Source organism: Periplaneta americana, chromosome 15, assembly GCF_040183065.1.
Source record: "Periplaneta americana isolate PAMFEO1 chromosome 15, P.americana_PAMFEO1_priV1, whole genome shotgun sequence".
NCBI classification, from domain to species: Eukaryota; Metazoa; Arthropoda; class Insecta; order Blattodea; family Blattidae; genus Periplaneta; species Periplaneta americana.
This window is the reverse complement of record NC_091131.1, coordinates 86479243-86503589: the sequence shown is the minus strand read 5'-3', so window position 1 is coordinate 86503589 and position 24347 is coordinate 86479243. Positions and strand designations below refer to the sequence as shown.

Here is a 24347-nt window from a genome sequence, read left to right as displayed (position 1 = left end):
ACGTTCATCATATGCTTAATATCTCAAATTTGCATTTTTTGGACTATGGTTCTTTTTTTCAAAAAAAAAACTTCAATTCAAAACCTCCCCAGAATAACGTACTATAATACACAGAAAAGCTGTTCATCGTGCCTCTCAGTAACGAATGCATCTTAAACGAGAATGTTCCGAACACCGAATTTGTTCAGTTTTCATGAGATCAATCTAGATAGACGGAAAAATAATATCCACTCGAAAACCCTGTTGAATGGGCGTTAATTTGAAACTATAGATTTATAATTTTCTTCTGAGCCTTGTAAGCCTTTACGTAAGAAGATGTAGCAGTGTAGCTCGAAGGAATTACGTTGCTTCGTAGTGGATATAGCGTTGGATTGTTGTGTGAAGATCAATCGTTTAGGAATCTCTTACTTTATTATCAATGATAATTGAAATCCACATGCTAAGGTAAAATAAATCGTAATAAAATATAGAAGGCTTCGCAAACAATCTTGTTCCACAACACAAAATGATGGTTACAACCTTGTTATCTAAAGCTTACAAACCTTCGTGTCTGTGGGCGTATTATTTCATATTGCGGAGTGTGATGTCCATGAAAACAAAGACCAATACTAATAAATGCACTAATTTAATTGCATTTCTAAAAAGAAAAACCAATGGATATAGAGGTAAGATATCTAAAAATGTTTACCGAACAGGAACTTTGCAAATTCCTAGAAGCTGATGATGGATTTTTATTGATAGATGTGGCACTAATTGAAAATCTTCCTGGAAGAACGTTCTAGCAATTTTAAACTTTTCAGGTACCAAATAAAACAACATTTCATAGTTGGCTAATGTGTTAATAAGGTCTAAAACTAACTGCATAGGCCTACCAATATTTGATAAATCTTAATTTACAGACTAAAATTAAAAAATTTTCTTAATTTACTGTTGCACAATTTGTTAGATACAACGTTCTATCAGGCAGATATACAATATTATTGGATTAGCTGGTACTTGTAGAAGAGGTGAGAGTTGATTACCATAGTGAAATAAGTGTGAATAAGTCATTATTAAACGATCGTGAATAAATGTGTTGCGACATCATTATCTTCATCCCAATTCAGATTATTTAAAGTACAGTCATTATTTTTTACCATTTAAACACTCCAAACAGAAACATATTTCTATTAAATACGGGTACGTGAAGATGATAATACTGTACGTCTAAATGCACAAACATCCCTGCGTAGGGAATTGTGCGAGAACATTAGAGTATGAAGGAAGGAAGGAAACAGCTCCGCGTTCTCTCATTTCTCTCACTCGCACACGTGCTTTAACTTTCATTAGCTGGAAGCATGTTGTAATTCATATCTGTTAATGTAGCTAATCAACACGGAGGGATGTAGATAATATGTAAATATGCGAAACTCCGGTCTACGGTACTAAGATTTAAAGCTTATTTACGAGTGGAAAGCCGTGTACTTAAACTTTCAGCTTTCAGGGAATCCTGAAACTTATGACGTCAACTTTTAGATTCAGTTATAAGGTCGCACCATGGCGAGCTCTTAGAATTCCAATAAGATAATGTACCAGATACAGCGTTTTGTGTTCATACTTTTCCAACGTTACGATCAGAAAACCGAAGTGCTTGCGTAATGTAACAATTAAAGCGAAGTCCGACTATTGAAAATCCAATGCTGTTGTAGAATCATATCACGCACATGTGTAAAAATAGTAATGGTATTGAATCACATAAAAAATGTTGTAAACTATCTTCTTTCGCTACAATCATCATATAGGGTGAATCAACGCTGAACCCGATGAAATTAATAGGATTACTTACAGTTCACTCTATATACATATAATTTTATTTCTTTACTTTCTCATTACATGAATTATAAAGAAAAAAATATTGCAAAATATATAGGCCTATTTCGAGATTTTCAAAGAAATATATGTTTTCAGCGGTTTCCAGAACGATAATTATTTCTGACACAACATACAGCGATTTTTCCAAATCAATTGGAAATATTTTTACATATTCAGTATCTATTAGTCTTAGTCAATCCAACCCTAAATAATGCGTATGGAACACAATAATTTTTACTAAAAGAATATCGGGCCTTTATTTAAAAAAACCGATGACTTACGCGAATTTGACTCTAACCATTTTGCGTAAGATAAATCATGTTTTCACAAATATATTATGTAAGAGAAATAATTATTTACATGTAATCATGCGACTATCCGAAAACTTCTTACAATAGGATTTTACATACATACATACATACATACATACATACATACATATATACATACATACATACATACATACATACATACATACATACATACATACATACATACATACATACGTAAGTACGTACGTCCACACCTGTGGAGTAATGGTTAGCGCGTCTGGCCGCGAAACCAGGTGGCCCGGGTTCGATTCCCGGTCGGGGCAAGTTACTTGGGTGAGGTTTTTTCCGGGGTTTTCCCTCAACCCAATATGAGCAGATGCTGAGTAATTATCGGTGCTGGACCCCGGACTCATTTCACCGGCATTATCATCATCTCATTCATATGCTAAATAACCTGAGATGTTGATAAAGCATCGTAAAATAACCCACTAAAAATACATACATACATGAATTACAGACACTAGAAGAAATGCAAATGCATACATTAATCCGTAGAAACTTTATTTGGCATGTAATTATACTCGTAGTCTTTTATGCGAAGTTTGCAGCTGAAAAAGAGGAGATGGGACAGGTTTTGTCGAAGTATTTCTATTTCATTCTTAGTCTCATTCCATTGTAGCTCTATTTTTGCCTTATCTTCGTAGCTGTTGTATTTGGAAAGAGACATTAACTAAAGTAGCATCGATTAGCAATTTACTGCTCATAACGTTGCTGATCACTTTACTCACTTTAGCGACTATGTCTGCAACACTCCTTGCCAAACAAAGAAAAAGAAAAGAATTTCTTGATTGGATTCGCATTACGGCACTTTTACTATATAAAATATAATAAAACTTTTAACAACTTCAGAGTGTCAAAATGCATATCACTCTTTTATTATTTTAACAATGTTTTTAAAGTTTCATTACATTTTATGAAAAATTACTTGTGGAATAAGCCGTCTATCAAGTTAATTACAATTCACTTGTAATACATTTAGGATAATTCTCATAATAAATGCATGTTTGAAGTGTTCAAGACGACTACCACAATTGCACAAGGATATCCTATTAACCTATAGCATCGTTTTAGGTAAAAGCAATTTCAACAGTTTGAACGTATTTCCGGTAGAACTCTGAAGGAAGAGTTTTGGACACAGACTCTGCAAACAACGAACGTCAGATGGTATCAAGGGAAATGAGAAACAATGGCGAACGCGTGAAAGACGTAAAATGTTCCAATGGAACTTCTCGTAGTAACCGCAATAAAGGTGACAGAAAGCTACGTACTGCTGTTAATTAACGAGGCAGTTATCAAATGAAAGAGCATCCGCCGTATCTAATGATTCATTTGTACTAATGCATCGTAGCTCCGCATTTTACACAGAAACATTCTTCCATTACTAATGAAGCGCGATAAATAATAATTCGAAACTGTTTTCAGACAAAAATTGAGCTTTTAAAATTAATACAACCAGTGATATGGCCTAGTGAAAAAACGCTACATTCGTATTTAGGAGGCCCCGGTTTCAAATCCTGGGACCAGACAATTGCTTTCCTCGACCATAAATAATTAGGACTCCAGTTATTTCAAAAAATAAACGCCGGACTGGTTCCCACAGTCACTGCAAAAACCTAAAAATACTTATTTGCGAGGCCTGAATCTACATTTGCACTCGGTGGCGGGTAGATGCGGGCAAAATGGCAACCCAACAGACTCACGATATGAGCTCGCAGCTAAAGCGAATATAAATATAACCTAAAATAAAAAAAATAAACGGGAATTTACAGAAGTACGACCATTATTCACTCTGCTGAAATTGTGTTCTTAATAGTAGGCCTAGTTTCCTATCATATATGTCACTATTTGAAAAGTAATTACCGTGAATAATTTCGAAGGAAAAATTGTTCCGGAGCCGGGTATCGAACCCGGGACCTTTGGTTAAATGTACCAACGCTCTATCAACTGAGCTACCCGGGAACTCTACCAGACACCGATCCAATTTTTCCATCTGTATCCACAGACCTCAAAGTGGGCTGACGACCGTCAAGCAACCAACATTGAGTGCACACTAACTCTGTGTGACTTAAATTATGGTTTTCTGTTAACGAACAGTGACGTGTATTATGCAAATCAAGCTTTCAGGTATAACTCCCTGTAAAGTTGACTGACAACATCCAGTTGTGGAAATGATAATTTCGAAGTAATGTAAAGGGCTGTATAAGACTGAACGAATAATGAACGTTAAGAAATGGAATCAGGTAAATATCTTACTACCTTGCTGGAAAAAAAAACACAATCAAATAAACCATAATAAAATTTATACCATCCAAGAGAAAGCGCAGGCGAAGGAGGACTCGAGAAAAAGTAGAATAGACTACAAAGTCTAACTCTTGCGTTTAAAATGTAATCTAAAAGGCTATTAGGCCTACTTAATGTTCTACGACATCACAAAACATACATAAATTTCAAAGTGAAGAAGGTTCCAGAAACAGGTATATTTAATTAAACAGGGTGAACAAAATTTCGCTTTACGCTATGGACCAATTTTCTATCAGTGAACGCACCAATTCCAGATAGGCCTAAGCAAATGATGTGTTCTTTTCACTTCGCACACAGTACTATGGTGTGCCGCTGTTCAGACAGCGCCTGTCTTTACGAGCGTGCCAGCTGGCAGGTAAGGTCCAGCTTAACGGTATACCAATGTTCTGCACATCATGCAATTATACAGCGTCCTTTTTAAAATACTGCTGTATGGTATTTAAACTCTTTGTAAATCCATATCTAGACTCTTTCTCGAGGAACATGATTATGTTTTCCGCTCAGCATTAAAAATGTTGCGTATACCATGGACGAACTGCTAAATTAGAGAGGCTAATCTTATACGACGTGATGAGTATGATATGGCAATAATAGGGCACTGATACAATCAAAGAAAAACTGAAGGACTGGTACCAAAAGAAAACTTGCCTCAGAACTAATCTATCAATAGCATATTATGTGTATATAATAGTACTTATATTGACTGGTTTCGGTGTACAGTACGTAACGGATAAAGCACTCTATTTGAAAGATATAGGCTATACCAATCACGGTCAATGTTCTGTGTTAGGATAAAGTTGCCTATTTCCGTGATACGTTTTTTAAAATTAAATGTCGGTCAAAGCTTTGCCGTTCGACCATAGTGCCAGACATCTTTCTCGAAAGAGTGCATATTTCGCCTACTTCTGAGACATCGTTGAACTTCCTAGCAAGATACCCAACCCCGTGACATTCAGTGAAAAAGAAAGAACGTATCACGGAATTAGGAGTATCCCGGAATTAAGCAACTTTACCCTATATTAAGTCGATGTCGTCCATATCACAGAAGACCCACTTGACATTAGGCTCAAACATTGCAAATATGAGCTTACGATTTACTTTGCTAGGGTGAACGAAAAAGCCTTTATAGAGAGATAAACAGGAATTTAACTCTTGCTGATGAAAACCTCTGAGCTGATTAATAAAGCCTCAGCAGAGTCCACGGAAAACTATCAGAGCGCAGAGTCAATATTTGGGGCAATGAACTGTAATTTCTCATTTAACATTAAACAATTCAGCAGTGTGACATGTCAATAGGGTTATTTAATTAATTACAGAGGCATTAATTGGCTTTATTTTTAACTCAGTCAACAAATGTATAATGTAGTACAAACAATTTCAACAACTATAGACTATATAATTTAACTAAAACCGTGCTAGTGAAACTTTCAGTAATGATAGAACATTAATACGTTTGAAATGTAGCAACCGTAAAGGCTGGTTCCCAATAAACCGGGAATGGAAACGAGAACGGAAATATTGTTAAAGAAATATATTTAAATGTGAGCCTTCACAATTAACTATTGTGAATGCTCACATTTAAATATACTTATTTTGACATTATTTCTATTCCCGTTCTCGTTGTCGTTTCAGTTCCCGGTTTACTGTGAACCGGCCTTTACTCATATAAGCTTCAGTTGAATTCCAAATAAATGCAGAACAGTAATTCTATAAAACAGGCGACCAGTGCAGGAATCAACATCATCACCAGTTTCAAGGATCAAGTCTTTGGATGGTTTCATCCTCATGGAACATATAAGCTACTTCTCTGTCGCATGTCGTGTGCAGTGTAATAGCATACCAGAACTCGATGCAAACAAACATTAAAGAGGATTTAGTAGTGAAAAGTGCAAAGGTATAGAAATAAGTGTTAACACACAGTCCCTTCCTGCCTCTCTTTCTATCTCTCACACACGTATTTTTCTTACAAAGGTATAGAATAACAAAGAGATTGGAGGAAGAGAGGTTTATAAAGAGTGCCTATTAAACTGCAGATCCCGGAGAAAAGAATAACAGAACGCCTAGTTTAACATAGTGAACTTATATTACGCATCAGGCATATTCATAAACTTTTACCATTCCACCCTTAGCCCATACGTCTTTTTTAACATATTTTTAGCATTCTTTATATCGAAAAGGTTGTTTTGAACAAGCGACTTGTCAGCTTCTCTGTCTGTATGCAGTGACTTCTCCTGAACTACTCGTCGAACTTTCTTTTTTTATACAATATCTAACAATTAATTTACTGATTTACTGGAAATTATATACACTGACTATATTATTGTCATTAAAAATTGAAGGGTTTTCATCAAAATAAAAAATCAATAATGGTGCTCAAATTAAAGGCTTGTCATATAAGCCTAATTTTGTTCGTGATTTTTTATTACAAGAATAAATCGACAATTAAAGTGAGTTATTCTATATTTATGAAAAAAGGTCGTATGAGAGAAATGAATTATTTCACACAGAATTCCTTGTACTTTTCAGTACAAATTAGTTTCCAAGTACAAAGATGAGCAGGCATGTAAGACTCTGAGAGTCCCTTAAATATCCGCTCGGTTGTGAAATATGTGTTATGCGTGGGTGAACAACTGAAACTTATGTGAAATCCCCCGATGTTTATAAAGAGATCAAATACCCGTTAAGGATGTTTTTTACTGCAAACCCAATCTCCCTATCTTTAAAACTGCGGATTATAGGCTATTATAACAATTTTTCTGTTATGAAAACTAACTGAAAAATTACATTTTTTGGTAGAAAAAAAATAATTACTCCACAATGGATGTATGTAGTTCAATGAATTTTGGGATAGGCCTAGAATTAGAAATATCTGAAGAGCTTCTCGTGCAAACATTACTGTGTGTTTAAACAAATTATGAGACCTCGTTCAGGCATTACAATCTATATTTTTTTCTTTATTTTCTTTTAGGAAAAACTGTCATTTTCTAAAATTGTCTTGAGTTTGAAATTCGCAGCAAATTTACCTGGGACCGCCACTGCCACTTACATCATAACATCGGGAGTTGTTAATACTGGCCAATCAGCTTATTCCTTCCATTTTAGTAAACAGTTGTGGAGTTTGCTGCAAGTGTGGCAAGGTTAGACTTCTTCCTTGAAAAAAAGTGAAAACGGGTCGAAATTCAGGAGTATGGACGGGATGTGGAAGAATGACTCGAGATAATATCTAACCCTATCTCAAAATTAATTGATGGGAACATCATGGGCTTTCACATAAGTATAAGGACAGGAGAGTAACATACCTTTCGAAGGGGTGTCCTTAAACTACCACCACCACCACCACCACCACTACTGCTACTGTTGCTGCTGCTGCTACTAATAGGAAAGTTATTAAAACTATGCAGGCCTAAATACTACATCATACTGAAAAACGAAGAAATCATTCATCCCTCCATAATATATCTTTTTTTTTTCTTTCTGAAGAGGTCCCGAAGGCTTGCACCGCAGCCTGAGGCTTATTGTGCCGACCTTCTTATTATGGAAAGATTGATGAATCCCTTAAAATCTCGTTTTTATGAGAACGTGATACACTGCTTGTGTCATTTTATGGATTCAGCTACGGCATCCAGATCTGGTAGAGTCCGCGTGGACAGGAATACTCCTCCGACTCCCTGTTTATATTCTGCAGTTTCCTCAGATCGATAGCATCTGTCCGCAAATCACGTAGTACGTCCTGCTGCATCTTATATTGACCAGAGATCACTGCACCGCAGATATCGCGATCCACCATGGTACCATCTGTCCGGGGGGAGCTACACAGCTCTGGTAGCTACCTGATCTGCAGTGAAAGCCCCTCCGGCTCCCTGGGATCTATGCAGCTCCACCAGACAGTGACATCTGTAGGCGAACCACAGCACCACGTCTGCTGTATTTGCTGGTCGACATGAAACTACTGAAGATGATAGATTAAGTTGAAATTAATGAAGGCGAAATGAGTACAAGGTCCAACGCCGAAAGTTACCCAGTAATTCTGCTTCAAGTGATTGAGAGGGGAAACCTCGGTAAAAAACTACAACCAGGTAACTTCTCCCAGTCAGGATTTGAACCCGGGCTTGCTCACTTCACGCTTAGACATGCAGTGCGGTGGACATAATAGCTCTTTACTTTCAGGCGAATTTTGTGTCATTAATTAACAAGCATACTGTATACACAGATAATCTCTTATTTAAATGCATATGCTAAGAGAGACACCTGTCATTATAAAGTGATGGAATCTTCACTTAACATGGCGAAACGCTAATTAATTATACGCTGGGCAACTTTTCCATCTTCACAAGGTTGCATAATTATTATGTACGTTCAAAGACAGTTTATCATGGATAAAACCGCGCCCTAGTGAGATGACGACGTCTTCCGCACCTGTCTGACTACAAACAATGCCAACTGTACAGAGTCATCTTAGTACTTCCTCCCCTTCCAAGCATCGCTCCTCTCTCCAATTCATCTCCTTTGTCAGGAAATGTATAGCAGTTTGCGTAATTAATAACTAACTAGGAATTTAGGTTGCAGTTTTACGAGAAACGAGACAATGGTTAATACTGGAGTTCTTCATCCACTTATAATTCCAATTATAATTATATGCAACTACAGAAGTACGTACTGTTTGACAAGAGTACAGCTCAAGAGGAAATTTAATCTTTATTACTCGTATTATTGATAAAGCTTTCGCTCTGTGGAGAATAATTGCAAGAAGCGTAACATTACATACCGGCGTTATGAGATGTGAAAATGAGACAATCCAACACAGATTAATGGCAACATAAACACCACATAACATGCTGATATTCTACATGCGATAGTCAATGCGAAACAGCAATACGAAACCAAAAAACAAAAGATAATAACATTAAAAGTAATATATTGCAGACTGGAATAATGACGAATCGAACAAAAAAATTTGCATCGCCTGTTAAATTACTGGTTTTAAGGGCTGCGGCTGTATAAAAAAACAATAAAGACTGCAGAAGTATATGGCACTCTCGTGTATTAAACATGGTCGTCATTAGAGCAGGGACGGTTGGGACGTATCCTATCCAAAAACTAAGCAAAATTTCATGAGTCGCTACTATATTTACATTACATTATTAAAAATACGTACAAAGCACTAATATCTATCGTACATTTAAAATATTCAGGAGTACAAATTTTGAAAAGGTTGAAACATTTAAATATACCGCCAAATGTGGAAACACAAGCCAGATTAATAATGACCTGTAACAGTTGTTAATTTGATTTACAAGACTGATTTATTTATATATTTATTTATTCATTCATTCATTGAGCCATTTATTTATTAATATATTTATTTATGTATTTATTTATTTTTACTGCCGGAGTTAAGTCTATAGGGCTTTCTTTTACACTCCACCAGGTCAAAAAATACACAAGCAGTGAAATTTAACAAAAATGAAAAGAACAAAATACTAACATATTCGCATATATGAAACAATAATTATCAGACCCATTGTCACGTACGGCTGCGAGACTTAGACACTAACAAAAAAGGTGAGTCACAAATTAGTATCTGGAAAAATGCTCGGTAAAATTTTTGGACCATTGTGCGAAAAAAACAAATTGGAGAATACGATCAAATAAATAAGTCGCAGAGCTTTATCAAGGTTTAGATTTGGTAACTGTAATTAAATCCTCAGAGTTAATATGGCTGGGACATGTTTCTAAAATGAAAGCACAGCGCGAACCTATAATATCTTTATAAGAAAAACCGGAGAGAAGGAACGGAAGACCAAAGAAAAGATGGATTGACAGTATAGAGTAGACATGCTCACGGTGGGAATTTTGCCCACTGTGTGCACGGGGCACTAAGTGTGCGTGCGCTGGAACCTGCTGCACATAGGCCTATCAACACAGTGTCGCGCGCTCAAACTTAGTGTAACCAAGCAGTAACTTCGCTGGCGGTTTTAAAATAGGTAAGTGTACCGATACAGTATTTATTTATTTATTTATTTATTTATTTATTTATTTATTTATTTATTTATTTATTTATTTATTTATTTATTTATTTATTTATTCATTTATTTATTTATTCCTTCACTGACTTATTTATTACTCAGTTACTTATTTAGATACCGGACTTATTTGTTTCATTCATTCTTTATTTATTTATTTATTTATTTATTTATTTATTTATTTAATTATTCTTTTATTTCTTTATTTGTTTGTTTGTTTGTTTCTTTCTTTCTTTCTCTATTTAATTATTTATTTATTTATCTATTTATTTATTTTATCTGGTAGAGATGAGGTCATCAGGTCCTTCCTTCTTATCTACCAAGGGATTACAACTACAATATCAAGAATAGTTAAAATTAAAATTACAATTAATATTAAATTTACAGTTACAATAAAATCAAAGTACTGAAACATTACCTCGTTAATAAAGACAGGAAAATTTATTGTAGAATTTAAGAACAAAGAAAGTATTAGTTGCTGAAATACAAATTAAACGTAGAATAATTATCCTGGTATGAAATTACTGGAGACTGAAATATTTATGCTACAATAAGGCAACTTTTTACAAAGTGAACAGAACAAGTACCGGCACAGAATTTAAACTAATTCAAGATTCCCAATGAGAGGAACGGACGTGCCAAATGCTTAGTAAGTAGACACTCTGTTATAGTAAAATATAACGTTGAGCCAGACAACAACACCAGCCATGCTCAAACATAAAATAATACCTTACTGTTGAGATGAGCGTATGTAACTAAAAGAAAATTTAAAGCAATCCGTCGTGAATAAGGTAAGTTGTTTTAGGAAAGTAGACTATTGTTTCAGATATTTTCTTGCTTACTGCAAAACACAAAACAAAACATATAAGGTCATACATGAAGCAAAATCATAATAGCATTTCGTGGTGCAGATAATGTAAATATATTGTAAAAACAACCCCTTAATTTGAAAACACAAATTGAAATCAAGTAATTAAATATTATTGTCAAAAAGAAAAAAAAAAGAAAATGCATTTTAGATAATGTAAATAATATATTATAAATACATAGGGTTGTGGTATGTGTTGACTTTCATGGACAAGAAATATATGTGTGTAATATTTACTGTGATCCCAAGTGCGACTTTAACAATGTTCTGAATGACCTTCAGTCTATCTGTTCGGAGTTGAAAGGTAAGTGTCTGCTCATAACCGGTGATATAAATGCCAAGCATTGTGGTTGGAATAGCCCTACGGACGAAAGGGAAAAATGTTTTTCGATTTTGTAATGTCCAACAACTTGATCATACTAAACAACGGTGACAAACCAACCTTCACTCGTCAACAATCCGAAAGTTTTATAGATGTTAGTGTATGTAGCTCTGGACTCCTGCCTTGAGTATCAGAGTGGACGGTAAGCGACCTCCCTACTTTTTCAGATCACAATCTCATAATAATAATAATAATAAGAATGAAATCTTGCACAGATCTGTTAGACACAACTAGCACCACTCGTAAATACAGAACCAGCAATGTTAAATGGCATCATTTTCGGCATGCAGCAAAAGATGTAATGGAAAGAATTGCCACACAAGTCAAATACATACGTAGCTCTGAAGCACTGAATGAAGCAATGAAACATCTAACACAAAATATAACCAGTCTGTGTGAGAGACATCTTCTGAAGAAATCAGAAAAACCAGTAAGAAACTACTGGTGGAATGATCAATTGACAATAATGAGGAATAGGGTTTTAGCAAGCTATAGAAGATTTAAAAGATGTCGATGTGCACAACTTAAAATACAATATGAAAATATATATAATGCACTCAAACAGAAATATAGAGAAGATATTCTGCTAGCAAAGACATCATCATGGAAGGAATTTTGCTCCACACAGGCAGCACAGAATCCATGGGGAATTGTTTATAATATATGTAGGAAACTTCAAAACTTTAATAAAACTTTGACATCTGTTAAAACCGAGCAAGGAAATACAACAAACACGCATGATACGGCTAAGGTTCTAATGGAAAGCTTTTTCCCGTCAGATACAGAAGATACATATATGCAAAAAATTATACGACACGAATCCACTTTGGACCCTCAGACATATGATGATCTACCTTTCACAGACGACGAGGTGAACCATATTATAAGAAACCTTAATGACAAGAAAGCTCCTGGAATTGATGCCATATCAGCAAATATTATTAAAAACTTGCATATCTCCTGTCCCACTCTTCTCCTCACCATCTACAACAAATGTCTGGAACTCGCTGTTTTTCCTGACTTATGGAAAATTGCTGTTGTAAAAGTAATTCCAAACCAACATTCTAAAGAGATTCTTACAGCAAATGCGTACAGGCCAATCTGTCTCTTACCTGTTTTAGGTAAAGTTTTAGAGAAACTCACAATAGATAGAATAATGTTCCACATGCACAACAACAATCTACTAAATGGAAGCCAGTATGGGTTTACACCACAAAAAACAACTGAAACGTCAGTCCTGAAGGTGGTTGAATGGTCTCGCGAGCTAGGTATTTTAATATCTTTGGACATATCAGGGGCTTTTGACAATGCTTGGTGGCCAAAAATCATGCAACAGTTAGAGAAGAAAAGATGTCCTAGAAATCTACACAAGTTGGTTCGAAACTATTTTTCTAGGCGCAAAGCACAGCTTACGACAGGGAACACACAGATCATAAAAAAAAACCTTCACCAAAGGATGTCCCCAAGGATCAGCCTGCAGCCCAGGTCTATGGATAATTTTATACGATGAATTGTTATGCCTGCAATTACCAAACAACTGTAGCATTATGGCATATGCAGATGATGCCCTTCTGTTAGTTAAAGTAGATACAATTACTGCCCTACAAAATGCTGCAAATACAGCGCTTAATTCGATTTATAAATGGGGTTGTAATAACAAACTTCAATTCAATCCAGAAAAAACAACAGCTATGTTGATAACCAAGAAGAAAGGAATTGCTGCACCAAAAATTCAACTGAATATGGAAGACATAAAAATACTAGATCACTTCTCATATCTCGGAGTAATTCTCGACAATAAAATTACTTTTAAACCACATTTAGAAAAATTGGCCAGAAAGGCAAGCCAGTTCCAATCAGCCCTAGCACGAGCCTAAAAACCCTCATGGGGCATCAATTCAGAAGCACTGCGTACTATTTACTATGGAGCTTTCGAGCCAATGGTACTGTACTGCGTTTCCGCCTACCAGCATATATTAGATAAAAAATGGGCGCAGAAGAAATTAATTCAAATACAGCGTGGTTTTGTTCTCCAGATCACGAAGGCATACAGAACAATATCTACGGACGCAGCCCTGGTTATAGCAGGCATTGCACCACTACATATAACAGCCATTGCTCAATCTGAACTGACAGACAGGAAAAATGGAACAGAAGTTACTTCACGACTACTCCAGCAAGAGATAGAAATTGAGAAGAAGACACATTTTCTGTCAAGAGGACACCCACGTGAATACCCACATTTTGTTAATCAGACAACTTGCAACAGAAGGCACGAATTTCACGTCTATATCGATGGCTCTCGAACACAGAGAGGAAATGGAGAAGAGTTAGTAGGCTGTGCTTTTGTCGTCTATTCAAGAGACACAGAAGTCTTCACATCTACATACAGACTGGCTCCAATATGCACTGTATTTCAAGCTGAACTTTATGCCATTCAACAAGCAGTTATAAGGTGCATAGACAACAGAACTGATTCACACGTGCTTTCAGATTCTCAAGCAGCATTGCTCTCTATTAAAGATAAATTCAATTTAAATCCGATAGCCTCAGAAATAAGAACCAAACTCTCAAGATATAATAACCATATTTGTCTCTCTTGGATAAAGGACATGATGGTCACACTGGAAATGAAAGAGCTGATGAACTGGCGAAATTAGCAGCATCCAGCGAAGGTGATTTTGCATACAAAAAGTGTCCTTTATCTCGTGCAAAGGCTGAGTATAGAAAACAAATAATAAATATGTGGAATTCACAGTAGAAGAATTGTAATAATGGCTCAACCACAAGAGATCTATTCTTTCCCGATGTACATAGCCGCTAAAAGTGCACATTATTTGTACCTGATTTCATTCTCACACAATTGGTAAATTTCTTTCATATTTCAGGAGATTTCATATTAATGTAGAGAACGGAAATGAATGCGTTTGTGGAAGTGTACAAACAGTAGAACATTTGTTATTTGATTGCCCACTTTATGGATATAGACGATACAGCATTGAAATGCACCTAAATAAATGTAATATGATCTACAATAAGCCATTGTCGCAAAACATTCATTAATTTCATTAACCACATCAATAGAAAATTGTAAGTGTCAACATTGTTCTTGTATTGTGTGTATTATTTGAAAATTTTAACCTTAAGTAATATGAATTGTCCATCTATAAAAGGATGTGTGTGTAAATTATAAATTTACTTGTGTATCAAATATTTGTTTGTATGATTATGCCTGTATATTCCACTTTGCTCTAGTATGTATCATAATATTTGTTGACTTATGGACGCTATATGTATTATTTCATGCTAAATTCTATGTTATTGTTATTCAATTATGTTTTGTATTTACAGATATTATTTTTTTAATCTATTTCGTATAAGCGCTTTCTTTATGATTGATGTAGACTTCTCATGTGTTTGTGTTGATAGTTGTAACAGTCGTAAAATTAAGTTTACATTTCTCTTATTCATAACAACGACAGAAAAAAAAAAAAGTTCAAAATATATTCATGTTATATTATCTCAAGTAAATAGAAAACTTTAACCCTAATATACTGATGTAAAATAGGGTTTTTTTATGTGGGGAAAAAAACTCTGTAATTTTAACAGACATAATAGACCAATAAAGTGATAAAATATTCTTGTCAATCCCATTAAAACAGTGGTTCTTGATCGTTTTTAAGTCACGTACCACCTCATTCTAGTGCCGAGGTCATGGAAAGCTTGGGACTCTACCTCCATGCCCCCAAGTGCCTCCATGGCATGTTACGGGGATACCTTTACCTTTTACCCCTTCAAAAATTTGGTGAAAGCTATGGACCCCTCCCTAGAAAAACTTAAAAAAAAAAAAGTGAGAAACAATTTTAGATACGCTTCTGCTTTTTACGTTGAAACAAAGTGAATATACATGTTCATTTTATGTGTAACTTTCACGGAACCTCTGAAGCCCATCCAAGGACCTCAAAGGTTAAGAACCCCTTACACTAGGAGATTAGCGACTGTGTGGCCGCCACTGAACTCGCCAGCTCAGTATATGCCCACCTCGCCCGTGGCACGCCCGATTCCCGCCCGCCTGACCGCTTATGGTGGTAGATTGTAGAGGATGATATAGGAAAATGGAAATTGAGAGATGCTGACTGCGAACTACCGATAGCAGGGAGTGAAAAGGGGTATTTGAGGCAGCTAAAGTTCTCCAAGAACTGTAGCGCTGAGGAATAATCAAATACTAAAAGAAAATTAGTAAGAATTATGATATAATAAAATCTGTAATTAAAACATCCGTCCGAATTTTAATCATATTAGGAAACCCTACCTCATGTCGAAAACTAATATTACTTAGTCTATAGATGCTTCTTAAATCGATTTCAGTATCCGTAAAAATGTAAATTTTTTGAGACTGTGTAACTCACAAAATAATAACAATATATTTGAAATTATTTTGCTTTATAAGTTATGTAATGTATTTTCAAATCCAGTTTTTTCGATTGACTGAATTTCAATATATTCGGATATTCAACAATAAGCAGATTACATGTAATATTTGGCGTTCTTGACCTATGAACTGAGCGATTTCCAACAGAGTTCGTTTCTATTCTTTGGATTTTATATCTTGGGGCCATTAGGAAACTGAACATCATACTTGCGATACCTACGAGAATAAAACTTCTCCTATAGAGATTACACTCATTTCACCCCTTCCTCCTGAGCACTTAACGCATACTGAATCGTCTATGATTTGAACACAAGAGCGCTTGGCAAGTAGTCTACCCTTTATACACAAGCAACAGCAATAGGACGAATAGTAGTGGTAGTTGTAATTTGTAAAACTATAATCAGTAACAGAAAAAATTGGACTAATCTAAACTACTAGTAATATTAAGAGCGGCATAATATTATGTATACCAGCGGTTATCAAAACTCTGCACGTTCGGGCTAGCGTCGCTTACCCGCGGACAAGACACAGCCCTAGCGTGCAATCGTCGCTGCTGGCGGGTATGCTGTCTCCCTATCCCTTGTGCACGACGGAGCAGAGTTCCTTACTCTCTATGCACTCTACCCATTTCAACGAGTGCTAACGATCACTGATCTATACAGTAATAGAAGTAATAATAATCGTCGTCGTTGTAGTTACTCCACAGTGATTAAAATCATAGAAGAAACTTGGAGTAAAATGTGCTTTATTACTTTATCTCGACAACAAAGGATTCAACACTGACAGCGGAAAACCATCCATTCCTAGGTAAGAATCAAACCCGCGACCGATGCTACCACGCGACGTTAAAACTATGTCTTAAACTATACAAATTTACATCAAATAATCAATATTCAGTAAAACTCCAACCGTAAAATGAACTATAATGTTTATATAATCTATAACGAAAAGTTGCATATTCATAACACATCCAGGACAGAAATGGAGACAAAGCTCAGGTTTAATTTAGCTTACGGCTAACGATATAAATTCTATTTGGTACAGTAAGTCTGTTACCACTTACTGCAGTAGCTTCAGCTTAGGTGTTGCTATATAACTCCCTAGAGATCTGAATAACTGCATCTAGCGTAGAAAATAGTACCATATGCAAGTGTAAGTAGGCTCTTTATAATAATATATGTTCATGTAACACAGAACTGAATTAATCCACACACCCCAAGTTATGCAACATACATAACTCTGCAGACTCGACAAAAGCACACCGCTGCAAAGTACACGCATTATGAACAACGACAATAAAATATAGTAACGCCGTATTACCCACGAAAGAACAGACTACTGATAAAATTACTGCACTTGCTCTACGCTCAGCATTTGGAATTCTACTATATAGGAAGAGCATTAAAGCAACGTTATTAAATTAATACGAAATCCATCAACATGGTATAAAATGTATAGCATAACTGGTTAAATTACAGCTATTATACGGAGTCTAAATCGATATTAGAGATAAATTAATAGGTTTTTATCTCAGATCAAAAACACAATGACGAATCATTTTAAGAATCGTGAAATTTTTGTAGTACGTAAGATAAACTGACAAATGAGACGTGAAGTTAAAATTTACGAGAAAACATTTTGCTAAGAAAAATTATTTGTTAAATACAGAATTATTTATGTGTTCCGAATTTTATTGAAGTAATCAAAATAAAGCAAAATAGTTTATACTAAATTAAAAGGAAACTAAAAGAAACCAGAATGAAATCGACTATTTAAGAATAGGCCTACACATAAATAATGTTGGTGGTTGTGAAGAAGAAATAATAAAGGTAAATTTGCGATATCAAAATTAAATGGGATTTTTGGGACAAAAATATTCACAAGAAAAAAATCAAGGTCCACAATAGCATTATACAGAGTATAATTACTTATGGACTACTAGTTTGACCACTAATGAAAATAACAACATTAAAATTACTTGCCACAGGAATTAATTTTTGGCGTAGAGCACCTCCAGAAGAGATAAAATTTGAAATGCAATCACCAGATAAAAAATGAATAGGATAGGTAGTACAATTTTGGGCTGAATAAAAATTAAGCAATTAAGCAGTTATAATGGTGTGAACACATACGACGGATGGAAAGCAACAACTATATATATATATATATATATATATATATATATATGCAGCAGACGAGTAACCTGATAAGCCTCCGGAGCCCCAAGCCCTTCCCATATCATCATCGGAATCCATTCTATCAGTAAGACTTTACTCCAGTCTATTGATACTATTACAGATGATCGATGAAATGAGGGGAGGAGGAAAGTGTTGGTGGAATGATAGAGGGAGACGGGAGTACCCCGCGAAAAAAAAAAAAACCTATACAACTGCTCTGTGCACCAAAAATTCATAAGCGAATTCCGCGTGACAAAAACGATTTTAAAAGTAAAATTGGAGTGGACCCAAACACACTGAAACATTTGAAATAAACTTTTCCCCCACTCTAAAAACATTGATTTTCAAAAAATGAATAAATTAAAAAGAAAACCAAATTCAATGCATTCATATACGTTACTTATGATGATGAGAATGTGTTTTTTTTTTTTTTTTTCACTTTTCTTTCAAGATAAGTAAGGAGAAATTACAGTATAAGATTACTTTGAGTTTGAATCAAGCCCAGCCAAAATGTGTTTTTTTTTCTAGAACCGCCAGTGGTGCGCGACTGTTCATATGCACTGCGGAGAGATTTGGGATTTAACCCAAGCATATTGGTGCACGATGTGCACCGCCATCTCTCCTAGTCCCGAGGTAGAAATTTTCATAAATTTTACATGAAAATTTCTGAATCGAATCCAGGCCGGCTAATCTGAAGGCATGCTGAAAACATAAACTTACGCAGAAATGTAGAAAAGTTTTTTTTTTCAGCATCACAATACGTTTTTATTTTTTATACTTCGTGTAATGCAAACGCAAAGAATCACAATTCAAAGCGATGAAAGAAGACAAATCTATAGTTCAATTTGAATTCAGGCTGCATTTAAGCAATGTTTCTTTCTTCATATGGGTGACAGCACATTTCTTCTCTTTTATTGTGACAAACCACGTCGAATATGGCTTATTCTTTAGTTTATAAGCAAATCCTAAGAAATACCTGACTCAGGAGAACAGAAACTTAAAATACTCCTTCTGGACTCTTTATTTAACAACATAATATATGATGATGCGAAATTTTCTTCCAGCAACTTCTCTAACTAACGAGGAAGAATTAATATTGTTATAGCAGTATAGAATTGCAATCATCTATCTCAACATTTTAAATAGATTAAGTCTGCCAATAACTTTCTTCTCGAACGTGAAGTTTGCTATAGTGAGATATACAGTAAGGAAACGATATAAACTACCAAACTTATATAGCGCAGTCCACTGAAGAGAAAAAGTTTAATGGCGTCTTCCTCCAACTCAAGCCTTCATTTTAATGGCTGTCCGTCCGTAACGCAACAATCGATGAAGAGCCAAAGACGACCAGGTGACTGCTGGCCTCACGTCTACATGCATCAGCAGAGGTAACGATCATCCATCCAGTACGGGTATAACGTGTGATCAGTACCGTAATCTCTAAACCGTTAGCTGGCTTCCGAAACTAGATTTCGTTACTTACTGTGGTTCCCCAAATTCATCACAATGTTCGGTGGGACCGACCTCATACACATTCTATGAATATTCTACCAAAATTAAAAACAGAACCAATAAAATTTCGCATAGATAAATACTGACTCGATTGGCAAGTCAATCGCAATCACACAGGATATCTAGCTTCAAAATAATCAATCAAAGGGAAGAAAATCTATCAGGAGACCATAACTGGCCATTACGCACAAACAAATGCAACAACGATGATTTGAAATGGTCCAATTGTTAGCTTTTCTGGGTACAAATTCAATGGACCCGATTCCCTGCAGATAGGAGAATATAAGGCCTATATCTCCATTTCACATTGATAAAAATCTGAAAAAGCATGTTCAGCAGCTATAAGTATGCCGAAGTCGTAAAGCAGTAGCAGCATATAGACATAATAATAATAATAATAATAATAATAATAATAAATACCTATGCGAATGGCAGTAATTTTGAAATGAAAATATCTTCCATTAAATGGTCCACAAAAATTAAATGCTATGCACACTTGCAACTGAAATAACATTTCATGCGACACCAAGAAAAAATTAGTGTAGTTACAATATTGATAGGAAGCTTACTTTAAGAAAAAGTTCAAACACTTTTCCTAAAACTTTACGAAAATCAAGTATATATTTAGTAACGTAAAAAAATTCACATAAATAATAATTAACGTAAACTTTCACTCTGTTATTCGATGACACTGTATCATCTTCATGGTTATCTAGTTTCGGGGGGAAATTGCCAATAAAGAAATGGTATTTCGCTTTACTGTTGGAGAAAATCTCGAAAAAGATTCAAATGAGATTCCACCTACACTCGAGTGCAATCTAGGATCACGAAACACGGTCGTTATCCTACGCCCTTTAGCCTACTGCTGTATCTCACTTACTATAACGATTTAAACAGTATACACTTCCATAGATTTGTAAACATTGTGTCTATTTTATGTACCGGTAGCTCTAATGAAGAGAAAAATAAGTAATAGGTTGCAAAATAATATCAATATATGGACAGCTGCATTATACATTTGTAGATTACGACATGAATTACTTGAAAGTTAAATCCTTAAGAGCCAAAGGCAATGAAAATAAATTTAAAGTCTTTTCAGATCTCATACAGAAACCAAGGTAAATATAATGGCCAACCACAAAAACTCTACGGCTGAATGCTATCGTATTTTCACCGTGTTGGACTAGAAACTGACGTATGGCAATTATCACGCTCTACAAACCATCAAAGATGGAGATACCAATATTCTCCAAACAGTACATGAATTCCAGTTTATTTGTTTCCATTAAATACACCATGAACTGCCAGCGTTCTACTTGAATTGGTATTGCTATAAACGGTATACAACTTCTAAGTTGTTTTATTTACACTTCTAGCACTCTGAACGAGATTCTTTTTCGTGTATAGCGACAAGAGCGGAGCGAGACAAGTGTGCGATTCGCAAAAGGAAACTTTCTGATAGAGTTAAATAAATTACTGGCAGACAAAACATTATAATAATATGTTGATTCTGATTAGGATCATGTAAAACCTGTAAAAGGCAAGTGAAAAAGACGATATAATGATTATATTAAAGGAATTGTATAATAGCCTATATGGGTAGAATTTTGCTAGTATTACCATATGAAGAGTTCGCGGGAAAAACGATGAATGTCACATTTCTGTTAAGGATTAGATAAACTGCAAGATTTAATGCTGTTTCTATAGAAGATAAAGGAAAGGATTACTGTATTCGTGGTGATAATTCTCCTTTTTACCATTTTTCATAAGAACAACATTAAATTTCGTAGTGATCCATTGACAATGACATCAACCTTAACAAAACTGTGACATTCATAGTTTTTCCCGCGAATCTTCATATATTATTATTCACTGGGGAATTAATTGAATAAGTACACAAATCGACGCATCGACTTTCAAAATACTATGAAGAAACTAAATATGTTTACTGTGTGTAAACGAAAAAATCTGGATAAACAACAACAAAACTACAGATTCATATGATAGAAAAATGGGAAACGTAATTGTTGAGATATGTAAATGAAGAAGTGATGTCAAGTAAACGTTTTCCTTTAATATATCAACGCAGTTAATGTGCTCAGAAAGCGTGAAGTTTGACAACATCTTGATTTCCTTGACAAATGCTGTAACATATATAAAGAAAGCAGCAGAGGTGTTGTTGTCATTTATCCGAAAATGATTTACCGGTACTTAATGTGTGATGTCCATAGACTATACATGTTATGTGAATAAATCAGAGTTCCTTTTCCTAATGTGGAGAAATTAGTATCGAATGAAACAAAAAAATGTTCATAAAGTAACTTTTCAAGTAACTTTTATTCCTTCAAAGTTATAGGGCCTAAATTCTGACACGCCTCTGCCGCACAAATGTGTAATTGTGCGTTGAGGGAAATGGCTTACTGCAGTAGTTTACTATGCAGAACGTTTTAGACCTACAGATTTCAATATGTATTAAAATAACTTAATGAATATATTTCAATAAAATTGGAATGCTACAAAGAATTCTTACTGAAGTTAAAAAAAATGCACAGCATATGAGCCGTTGAAAGCAAAAGTGGTGCAAGTCAAAAATGGGTAATGAGGTCTAAAGTAAACATTCTGTAAAATACAGCGCAAAGTAGCAATTAATATTCAATTTACTTAAACTATTAGTAGTCAATGGATAGCACGAAGGATATATTAATTGCTACTTTGCGCTGTATTTTACAGAATTTTAAACCTCATTACCCAATTTTGACTTACACCACTTCTGCTCTGAACGGATCATATATTACAACCATCTTCGTTAGTAATAAACAAACTAGGAACTTCAATAAACGTCTCATCTCAGACAGTTAAAGCAGTTCGTGAAGCAGAAACAAAACTCAAAAATATTATGGATCTCAACGCACAAGTATTTCAAGGAAATTTAAATGTTTCAAATTATATCTTCGTCGCCTTTGCAGTTGAGACCTTTGGTCCGTGGTGTAGAGACGCTAAAGATCTACTGACCCAAATTGGTACACGCCTACTGTTCTGTACTGGCCATTGTATCAATTTCCTTCGTCAACGCATTGGAATTGCGGTTCAGCAAGAGAACGCTACCTCCATCCTGGGATCATTTCCATTTCGATGGATGAGATCTTTCTCATATAATTCCTTCCTCCTTATTTGAATCCTTTTATCATATTTTAGAAACATGTTAATTTAATTACTTTACATGACCCGATTAAAATGGTGTAGCCTTACAGTTTCATATTAAGTAAAAAATTAATTTGTATTGAGCAGTGGGAGAGGAAAAAGAAGACGAGGCAAATATTGTTGTAAAATTGGTTGGAAATAATATTTGTACTTGTATAATTATACAATGTTAAATCATAAAAAAATAAACAACATATGAAAAAAAAAATGTTTCAATATACTTCATTCTGGACTTTTAAACATGTGGAAAATGTCAGATTTGCTTTAAGAACGATCAGAAAGTGGCATTGGGAATGTAAATGCAACTCGAATTACGCAAAACTGACGTCTTGTATGCAGATCACGAAATGGTCCATGACAGCTAAGCGACCTATTTCCCATTTCGACGTGTATGACCACAAGTCTTATCTGTTTCAGATGTCAAGCACGATTCGCTATCGTGATCGTAAAAGATTCGCCTCTCAAAGAAGGTGGCATTAAGTATCTGTGATGAATTGCCCCCCCCACCCCACCACCCGGCTTCAAGGATGTCCCACTCCGGACATTTCAGATTTCTTTTAAACAATATATATATATAACTTACACAATATTATATTTCAATTTGATATGACTTTTCAGTTGCTAAAATAAATTATGTTTTGTAGATTTCCAGGCAGGCGTTTCCTTGGAGGTTGGTGGCCTACCGGCCGATCTTTATTGGCTGAAATTTAAACTAGGCCTATCTGAATTTCCAGTCTTGATTGTTACAGTTAAGAAGCGAGATGTGCTATGTATTCATTGGCGTAATTTTCAGTGTTAGTTTTGTTTGCAAATATTGTAAAATAATTTTGTTTATTAAAATATAGTATATATTACAGCATATAGAGCAAATATAAATATTTCAGTGTACGATGGTAAAACAAGGCACAGTGTTTACTTTTGTTAAAAAGAAAAGACATATTAAGGAGACATTGGAAAGTGCATTTAAGTAAAAGTGAAGTTTGTGAACTGGTCATTCCATCTCTGTTACCACATTCATCTAGCGCTATTTTTTTCTTGGTTATTTAACGGCGCTGTATCAACTACGAGGTTATTTAGCGTCGATGGGATTGGTGATAGCGAGATGAGGTCGAGGATTCGCCATAGATTACCTGACATTTGCTTTACGGTCGGGGAAAACCTCGGAAAAAATCGACCAGTTTAGCCAAAACGGGAATGGAACCAGCGCCCGAGCGCAACTCCGGCAGGCGCCTTAGCCGACTGAGCTACGCCGGTGGCGTCTAGTGCTG

At 35.2% G+C, this 24347-nt stretch overlaps 1 protein-coding gene across 1 annotated transcript in view; it reads right to left on the bottom strand.

The window, feature by feature from the left end:
• LOC138715195 (phosphatase and actin regulator 2) overlaps positions 1–24347 on the bottom strand; it is a 1243976-nt gene that overhangs the window by 1075094 nt on the left and 144535 nt on the right. The window lies entirely within an intron of this gene.